The following is a 9165-nucleotide window of genomic DNA, read 5'->3' as shown; positions in this document are numbered from 1 at the left end:
TGTTTGGTTCATACATTTGAAGGGAAAAAAAAAGAAAAAAAAAAGAAGATGAAATATAAATACAATTTACTTATATTTTACATAATTTTACCTCTTTTTTTTTCTTTCTCTTTTTAAATTCATTTCTAAATCTATAAACCAAACATAAATTTTACTAACAACTAATTTATATCATATTTAAAGATTTTAAAAATATTAATCCAGTTAAATTTTTACCCATTCCATCAAAAAGATACAAGTAGAGGTGTAAAATTGGCCCGGCCTATGTCGGGCCTCGCGGGCTGTCACACACCCAAAATAATACAATAAGCCTATCTACCATGCGGAAGAACATAACAGAAATACAATACTTGCATTCATCAGAGTTCAATGTTTAACAAACAGTTAAATGCCATGTAGGTTTACATCTTTTCAAGTCATTGCTTGGTTACACAAATTGAGTCTCGCTCGTTACATCTTAAGCTCTTGGCTTTACTAATAATAAAATATACACACAACAAGACATAATTAAGAAGCTCTTGCTTCCCAAAACTCCATCCACGCTATTGCCTTAGAGGAAGCATCTCACCTGTACTTGAAAATGGTATTCCCATACAGGGTGAGCCAACAACCCAATAGAAATAATCTAACACAATTTATGAGATTTAACAAAGGTATAAATACCATGTACATAAACAATACCGATCCTGAAACATCCACAAGACTTGCATATTCATAGGCTACTAAGACCAACCTTATTCCATTTTCCTTCAATTCATTTTCAGTTCATATATGCTACTCAATTCATGAGTTAAATTCATTATCTTTCAACAACCAAAATGAGACTACAACTCAATGATTTTCCAATTATGCAAAACTCACATAAACACTTCAAACCTGTCATTTTACGGATATTTCGTCCGAAGGAATCGGCACCCATTTATATATAAAATTTTGGGTCTTTCACCCAAGACACTCCGGCCAACTTGCTTTAAATGAAGTCCATCCCCTTTCTCCTCCCAAACAAATATACATATGCAATATATTTACAAACATAATCACATATGGAGTACATCCTCTTTCTCCTCCCAATAAATATACATATACAATGCATCTATAACATAGTCATATTCAATGACACCAACAATGGATTAGCATTAAATCGCCTAATCTTCATGTAATTTCTACAACAATCATAGCTATCCTCTATCGATAGCCCAATGCAATTATTTCTAAAGAGATGTTCAATATCAAAATAAATAGTTTATTCAAAACTTCCATAAGTGAGATAATATATATCCAATATCACCATTTATAATTACAACCTTCCAATTTCACGTTTTCAATGTTAATCCCAATTATTTATACAAAATAACAATTTAATCAAAATTAGGGCAGAATCCCCTTTTCACCAAATATCAACCCAAACACCAAAATCAACCATTTTGGCACAACATGATCTTATATTCAAGCCTCATACTCGTTTACCTCTTATTTATCAAAACCCCTCTTTTCATTTCACACTCAAATTCTAGATTTGTCCAAACCACAACCAACTCTCATCATCTATACACAATAGCAAATAACTAAGCTAAAAACCATATTGGAGTGTAGAAAATCCATACCACAAGTTTTGAAGAGAATCTGAGATGAAACCCCAAAATCTACGGTGTCGAAACTCGATCTCCACCGCACACAATGAAGCCCTTGAGGTGATAACCAACTTTGATGAAAAACTTAGGCCTAAATCCCAATGGATTTGGAGAAATCAAAGAGAGAAGTTGACTTCTAGAGAGAGAGGCTCTAGACCTGGAAATTTGGAGAGTTTTAGAGAGAGAGAGAGGGGGCTGCAAAAAGTGATCTGAAATCCTAATTTACGGACTGATATAACAAGGTCACTCGAGAGTGAAATACACTTTCCCGTAAGCAATTTCGAATGCATTTTGCACTTTTGCTTTCGGCGAGCTGACCAGGCAGCTCGACCCCCGAAGTTGACCAGGTCAAAATCGAAATCGCTACAGCTCTAGCCAAAATTCAGATCAGATCGGGCCGGGCCACATGCCAAAAAATTAGGCCTAAGCCTAGGTCTAGGAGTGTTCGGGTCTTGGGCCGGCCTAGCGAGTCTAGGCCTGGTCTCTGTTTTTCATTAAAAAAAACACTGGGCAGGCGAGCGGGCTGGGGCAGGCCGAACTTCAAAATGATGGCCCAGGCACTGGCCTTGGGGCTCAGGCTGGGCTCGAGTCCGGGTCCAAACGGACCTAAACGGGTCGGGCCCAGCCCGGACCGTGGACGGATTTCGAACTGCTCACGAACCGCAGGTCATTTTTACACTCCTAGATGCAAACCAACAAATGAACCAATTAACTATGAGAGGTAAAACTTGTCACAGAAAGGAAAAGATAGGATCTACTGTCGTACCTCTTTTTAGCAATCTTTTCTTTGAAACCATTCTTCCATGACATAGGGCCCATAAGATGAAGGGAGTTGTTACTATTTGCCCTCTTAAAACTATGTATATGATATATTATATGATATATCTTCATAGCAATATCACAAAAATTTATAACATAAATCATAAAAAAAATTCAATTTTTTTGCCCAAAAAGTACAACACTTTTAGTTTATGGTGCACATCATAAATTTGCCACTCATAAATTTTATCACAAATTTTTCCCTAAGAAGAATGCACTTTTATGTATATTTGATTTGCCACTCATAAATTTTACTACAAATTTTTCCCTAAGAAGAATGCACTTTTATGTATATTTTGAGTGAGCTAAACAATTTTGGGCCAATGAATTATACAGATACCTTCTCAGGCAATTGTAGAGGAACATATGTCCTATCAGTAGATAGAATCCAAACCACTATATTAGCAATGTTAGGCATAGGCTTGAAATTAGTAGGACTGCTTGTCACAAATTCTTGAATCGCTCTATCGCTCTGTTTCTATTAGCAAATTTCTTATGGAGAGGCTTCAAGAAAATAACAATTATCAATCCACAGGAAAGTGTCCAGCTCATCACCAATGACATATTTAATTACAAGTATCAATCCATTTATTCTAAAGCTTTAAGGATGTTTACATCATCGATTTTGATAGGGATTTGAAAAGAGAAAGTAAAAATATAAGTGAAATATGAATAAAATATAATTGCATTTTACTTACATTTGACCCACATTTTTCGTTTTCGTTTTTATTTTTAAATTCATAATCCAAACATAGCCTAAAAGTTTGGTCCCCATGTCCCCTTTAATTTTTGGAGTACAAACAGAATTCCAAACAACTTTTTTCCCCACTTTGTTTCAAATCTGTAAACACATTTTCAATGTCTTTAACCACCTTAGTGGGTAAAATGAATAAAGAGCTACCAGTAAAATTTGATAATTTTATCTTTCAATTGTCCTTAATCTTTTTTTTTTTTTTTTTTGAGGAATATTGTCTGCAATCCTTGTATTTTAATCTGGTCGAGAGGAGGGTAACACCCACATATTTAATAGGAATAATACCCTCTGGAACTTGCAGAATTTGATTCAGTAATATTAGGTGGATCTCCCAGACTTGGCCCTCGTTTTTCTACTGGACCAGGCGAAATACTAACAAAGTTGCACATTCGACTGCTAATGCAGATGCACTTTTACTGTTACCTGTTAACTGGGTTGCTTTGCCTCCCTATGGGTTGAGTTGTTTGATTTACAATGATGTAATTATACCCGCATCTTAATATATTTTCCCCTTTCTGATCAAAAAAATAAAAAAAGTTTGGCCTATTACCAATTGATAACTGATAGAACTTATTTAGAGTATCTTTTATCACTTCGAAGGGATAACTGATATAACTCATTTTTGAAACACTACGTTGGCACTGCTATGAAACACAGATACGGGTACGAGTACCAGTATTGGTACGATACGGATACGTCGATACGGTAAAATCCAAAAAAAATAGGGTACGGATACGGCTTGGTATGCTTGTAAAAAAATATTTATTTTTAATTTAGAGTAATGTAAAAATTAATTAAATGGTTTAATTTATTAAGATCCAACCTATAATTAACATTTAATGTCAAAAGTAAAGGTATAAATCAAAATTAAATGTCAATATATTAAATAACATACAAACCATAGCTTAATTTTAAAATCATGCTAAGTATAAAACTAAAAATAAAAAAAAAAATCTAGTAAAATGAGTTTTATCTCTGTAGTAGAAGAAAACATTGTTTCAACTGAGATATGATATGACTTGGATATAAACTAGGTACGTCTAAGTATGTCAAAAATGAAGAAGAAAAAATTTGGGTATGTGTTTTATGCACCCAGTACGTATGCAGAAGTACCATACGAGGTACCATAAGCCGGTAAGTACCAGATACGAGTACGGCATGTTTTTTGAAATATCCATATTTTATAAGTTGGTATGAAATACCCATAATTTATAGGTTGGTAGTGATGGACGATGTCAAAAGTGATAGTTATGAGAGGCATTGTAGAACTGGTGTCTCAAATTGAGGGAGTGAAGAGAGGGGATGTGGAAACTTGTTTGTTAATCAAATTCTCGAATACTCGAATTAGGTAATGTGTGAATAATATTACCATTTTGTTGCGGATCGTGGGCACACCAGGGGACACTCACAAGCAAAAACACAAGAGTTTTAACGTGGTTCGGCAAACCGGCCTACGTCCACGGGAGCGATGTTGTTATATATCAACAAATGGAGGAGATTACACACTCTCAACTCACTGTCTCTCTATATAACACACTCACTCACACTCTCTGACAAACAGAAAATAGCTCTCACTAGCTCTCTCTGTTTTGTGCCTTTCTCTCAGCAATGTGTTTTGCCATTTGCCCTGTCTACAACTCACCATCACCATTCCATTTTATACACCTTGGAGTAGGTGGGAGTGCCATTGGGTAGCCTCCATGCTTGACTTCGGCAGCCTCCTTCTTTGACATGGTTGGTAGCCTCCTTCCTTGACCTTTGTGTGTGTTCCCATGGAAGAGAGTCACCTCCTTTACATGGGGTGAATTCAACAAATCACCCCCTCAACCCATGTGAGGTGATCCACTGCACACACTGCTGCTAATCTTGTCACGCCCAAATTCAACAAGGTCTGCATCTCTTCACTGAGATGCTTGCACCCCCTTGCCTGGAGTGCCCGGCACCCCCTCACTGGGGTGCCATGCAAAGCTTTACTTTGCAACTCTTTGAGATGGCATCTCTCCCTTCCATCCAGTCTTGGAGAGATCCCAATATGTCTCTAATTCAGGAGCAAAAGAAACTTTCTTTCCTGGGACATGCTTTGCTGTCTTGGTCTCTTTGCTCTGAGCTGTCTTTAGAATTGGCCGCAATGGCTCCGTCTTGTGCACCTCCGAACTGCCTCCATGCGTTCTTGTACACTTTGGTTGCCATGTCTGCTGGGCCCTATGTCTCTTCTGTGCATGTCTTGTACGTCTTGCCCGGTAAGTGGCAGTAGCTCCGTCTGTCACAACCTTCTCCACAAGCCTGTACAGATTCCCCTCCAGTCGTCCATGTAGCATCACCGTATCTCCATGGATGACTTTGAGATTTCCTTTGCTAGATGTGAAGCTATAACCTTTCATGTCTAGCATACTTAAGGAAATTAGATTCTTCTTCAGTCTTGGCACGTGTCGGACTCCATCCAACGTGAAAATTTTTCCATCTTCCATTCTCAGCCGTACTGTTCCCATGCCAACAATCTTACTCACAGTGTTGTTAGCCACTCGAACAATACCTCCATCCTTGGCTTGGTAGGTAGAAAAAAGTTTCTTATCCATGCATATATGATATGTGCTTCCGGAATCTAAGATCCAGTCAGGTTTCGTCATACTCGACGAAACTGTAAATGCATACTCATCCTTAGCATTTACTGCAGCAGCGACATTTGATGAGCTCGCCTGTTCCTTTTGTGCTTTGTCCTCCTTGAGCTTTGCACAGTCTTTTATGAGGTGATCCTCCTGATCACAGTAATAACACTTTCTCCTGAAGCCTGACCTTGATTGCGAACGTCCTCTTGATTTGGATCTACCCCGTCTATCATTGGACCTACCTCTGCCTTGCTCATTTTCTGAGGCAACCATGGCATTTCCTTCTGGGTGTTTGCTACTGCTACCTTCCTGTTTCTTCATCGACTCGTGAGAAATGAGCGTAGCAATCACCTCATCCAGTCCAAGAGCATCCTTCCCGTATAATAGAGTTGTCCTGAGATGCTCATATGATGCAGGTAGAGAGACCAGTAAGATCATAGCCCTATCTTCCTCCTGGGTCTTGTCTCCAATGGTGTCCAATTCCATTGTGATCCTATTGAACTCGTCCAGATGTTCTGTGAGGTTCGCACCTTCTGGCATTCTAAGTGTATATAGCTGCCTCTTTAGAGATAACCGGTTTGTCAAAGATTTTGACTTGTACCTCATCTCTAACTTTGCCCATAGCTCCGCCGGATCTACTTCACTGATGACTTCCCGGAGTGTGTTGTTCCCGAGATACAACTGAATTGTACTGTTTGCCAATTCCCTCAACTCCTCCCACTTGTCATCCTTTATGTCTTCCGGTTTGTTGGACTTTTTGAGAAGAGCTTTCACCAGACCTTCTCGTGTTAAAATGTTTTTCACCCTTTGCTGCCACAGGGTAAAGTCATTACTACCATTAAAAGGCTCAATCATGAAACTTGCGCCTTTTCCTGCCATTGTAAATTTCTTCCCTTTTTAAAGAAATTTCGATGTAAGAATCTGACCGTACGGATGGGTCCGGAATATTTCAAATAGTTGGAACGCACTATTGGGTCGCCAAAAACGGACTCCGAATGGCCTAGATCTAGCCAAAAGAGTTTGAATGCCTCCGATTCAAAAACTAACCGTACGGATGTGTCCGGAATACTCCAAATAGTTGGGACTCACTATTGGATCGCCAAAAACGGACTCCGAATGGCCTAGATCTAGCCAAAACAGTTTCAACGGTTCAGATTTGCTGAATCTGGTGCGCCTGAGAAGCACCAGATAATTCCTCCGGATTGGCAGGTCAACGGCTCGGTCAACGGCGCAGGCGGCGCGGTCAACGGCGGCTTGACGGCTGGTCAACCCGGCTTGGTCAGCGGCTCAGGCTGACTGGGCTGACACGTGTCTGACACGTGTCTGACACGTGGCTGACGTGTCGGCTGACGTGGTACGCGCGTGTATTACACGCGCCTTCCCCCACTCGTCTTCTTCCTCCGTCAGCGCGTGTGGCGCGTGGATGAGAGTGGGACCACGCGCCGGGTGCCTTAACGGCGCGTGTGGGCGCGTGTCGAGACTGTGACTCACGCGCCAACTTCTAGGAGCGCGTGAGGGCGCGTGAAGAGGCTTCTGGGCTCTGTTTTTGCTGTTCTGGACTCCTCTCCTCCTGACCTTCCTCCTGGTATGCTCAAAAGTGGATTTCGACCACTTCGAAATCTGGACACTTTCGGAAAAAACTCGATTTTTCTCCACCCGGGCTCTGATACCAATTGTTGCGGATCGTGGGCACACCAGGGGACACTCACAAGCAAAAACACAAGAGTTTTAACGTGGTTCGGCAAACCGGCCTACGTCCACGGGAGCGATGTTGTTATATATCAACAAATGGAGGAGATTACACACTCTCAACTCACTGTCTCTCTATATAACACACTCACTCACACTCTCTGACAAACAGAAAATAGCTCTCACTAGCTCTCTCTGTTTTGTGCCTTTCTCTCAGCAATGTGTTTTGCCATTTGCCCTGTCTACAACTCACCATCACCATTCCATTTTATACACCTTGGAGTAGGTGGGAGTGCCATTGGGTAGCCTCCATGCTTGACTTCGGCAGCCTCCTTCTTTGACATGGTTGGTAGCCTCCTTCCTTGACCTTTGTGTGTGTTCCCATGGAAGAGAGTCACCTCCTTTACATGGGGTGAATTCAACACATTTAGCTCATTAATTGATTACTAGGAATTGATGATAACATATTTTTGGAGTAAGGTTATTATCTGAAAACCTGTTTGGCTAGAGAGAGTTTATTAGGAAATAGAACCCAAAAAAACCAATAGGACTACTTGGTGTAGGCAGATCATATCATGGCTGGCTTTTCTCAACTTGTATACGAAGTGTTTTTTTTTTTTTTTTTTTTTTTTTTTGAGGTATTTATAGATTTTTCGTTCTTATATCATAGCCAACACTAGAGTTGCATTATGGGCCAAAGCATGATTTCAGATTCAGGAGTACTCTGTTATAGATTTCCAGAAAGGTTTGAAGGAAATTAGATTAATCAAAGTCAAAAACAGAATTTGTAATTGAATTTCTGCTATGGCTAGAGAGAACCAAATCATAACCCTATTTCAAACAACCCCATATATAATTAGATACTGAAATATTTTACATGGGAAGGGAAAAAAAGAGGGAAATATTGAATATAGGTAAAACAAAGAGGAAAAAATTGAGTTTTTCCCCAGAAATAGTCATCATCCCTGCAGGTAGATAATAGGGCATTGTATGTTTAATGTTTGCAGCCAATTATGCATATATCTATGGATTTTTTTTTAGTAATTAATACAACTATGATTTTGATAACTAACTCCCTAAATTTTTTCACCATATATAGTTCAAGGGCAGCTAAACAAAGATGGCAACATGGGATAGACAATAAATTGCAGGTTAAGATTAATCAAAGATCAATCAATCTTTATTAAGATTTGATGGAGCTTCTTTCAGTCTCCTCTATTTACTTTCATATTCTGTATACACAAGCACACACGTAGAGAAAATAATCTACAAATTTATTTAAGGATATTGACAATCACTCATGATGTCATTGTTACAATTGCACACAAAGCACACTCATCAAATTCACACAAATTATTACATGGTTTATAATAAAGTCAATCCAGTTATACCACAACAGAGAAAGCTGTGCTAGCACAATCAACCCAACCAATGAGACGGCACACTACTTATACAAACCCAACAATAGATAAAATGTAATCCCAACAACTAAACAGTTTTTCATATAGAAGAACACCTTGTAGCCTTGGTTTCTTCATAAATAGAACCAATATCTATTTCTCCAACTTCTTTATTAAGAAAAGCATAACAAATCACCTGCAATCAAATTTCGAAAACGAAAGACATTAAAGACTAGTTAGAAGCTTATTACATTCAATGTGCTTGT

At 39.1% G+C, this 9165-nt stretch overlaps 1 long non-coding RNA gene across 2 annotated transcripts; it reads right to left on the bottom strand.

Annotated features, from left to right (window-relative positions):
- Positions 1-333: 333 nt before the first annotated feature.
- Positions 334-1866, bottom strand: LOC145801577 (uncharacterized). Of its 2 annotated transcripts, none has more exons than XR_014343193.1 (2): positions 1605-1866; positions 334-573 (listed from the first exon to the last, which is right to left on the bottom strand). It is a non-coding gene; the product is annotated as an uncharacterized LOC145801577 (long non-coding RNA). The 2 variants fall into 2 exon arrangements; XR_014343192.1 differs by having other exon boundaries at positions 334-568.
- Positions 1867-9165: the final 7299 nt, after the last annotated feature.

Source organism: Camellia sinensis, chromosome 10 (assembly GCF_055761805.1).
Source record: "Camellia sinensis isolate YWXY chromosome 10, ASM5576180v1, whole genome shotgun sequence".
NCBI classification, from domain to species: domain Eukaryota; kingdom Viridiplantae; phylum Streptophyta; class Magnoliopsida; order Ericales; family Theaceae; genus Camellia; species Camellia sinensis.
The sequence above is the reverse complement of the archived record's forward strand: the minus strand, read 5'-3'. Positions and strand labels throughout refer to the sequence as shown.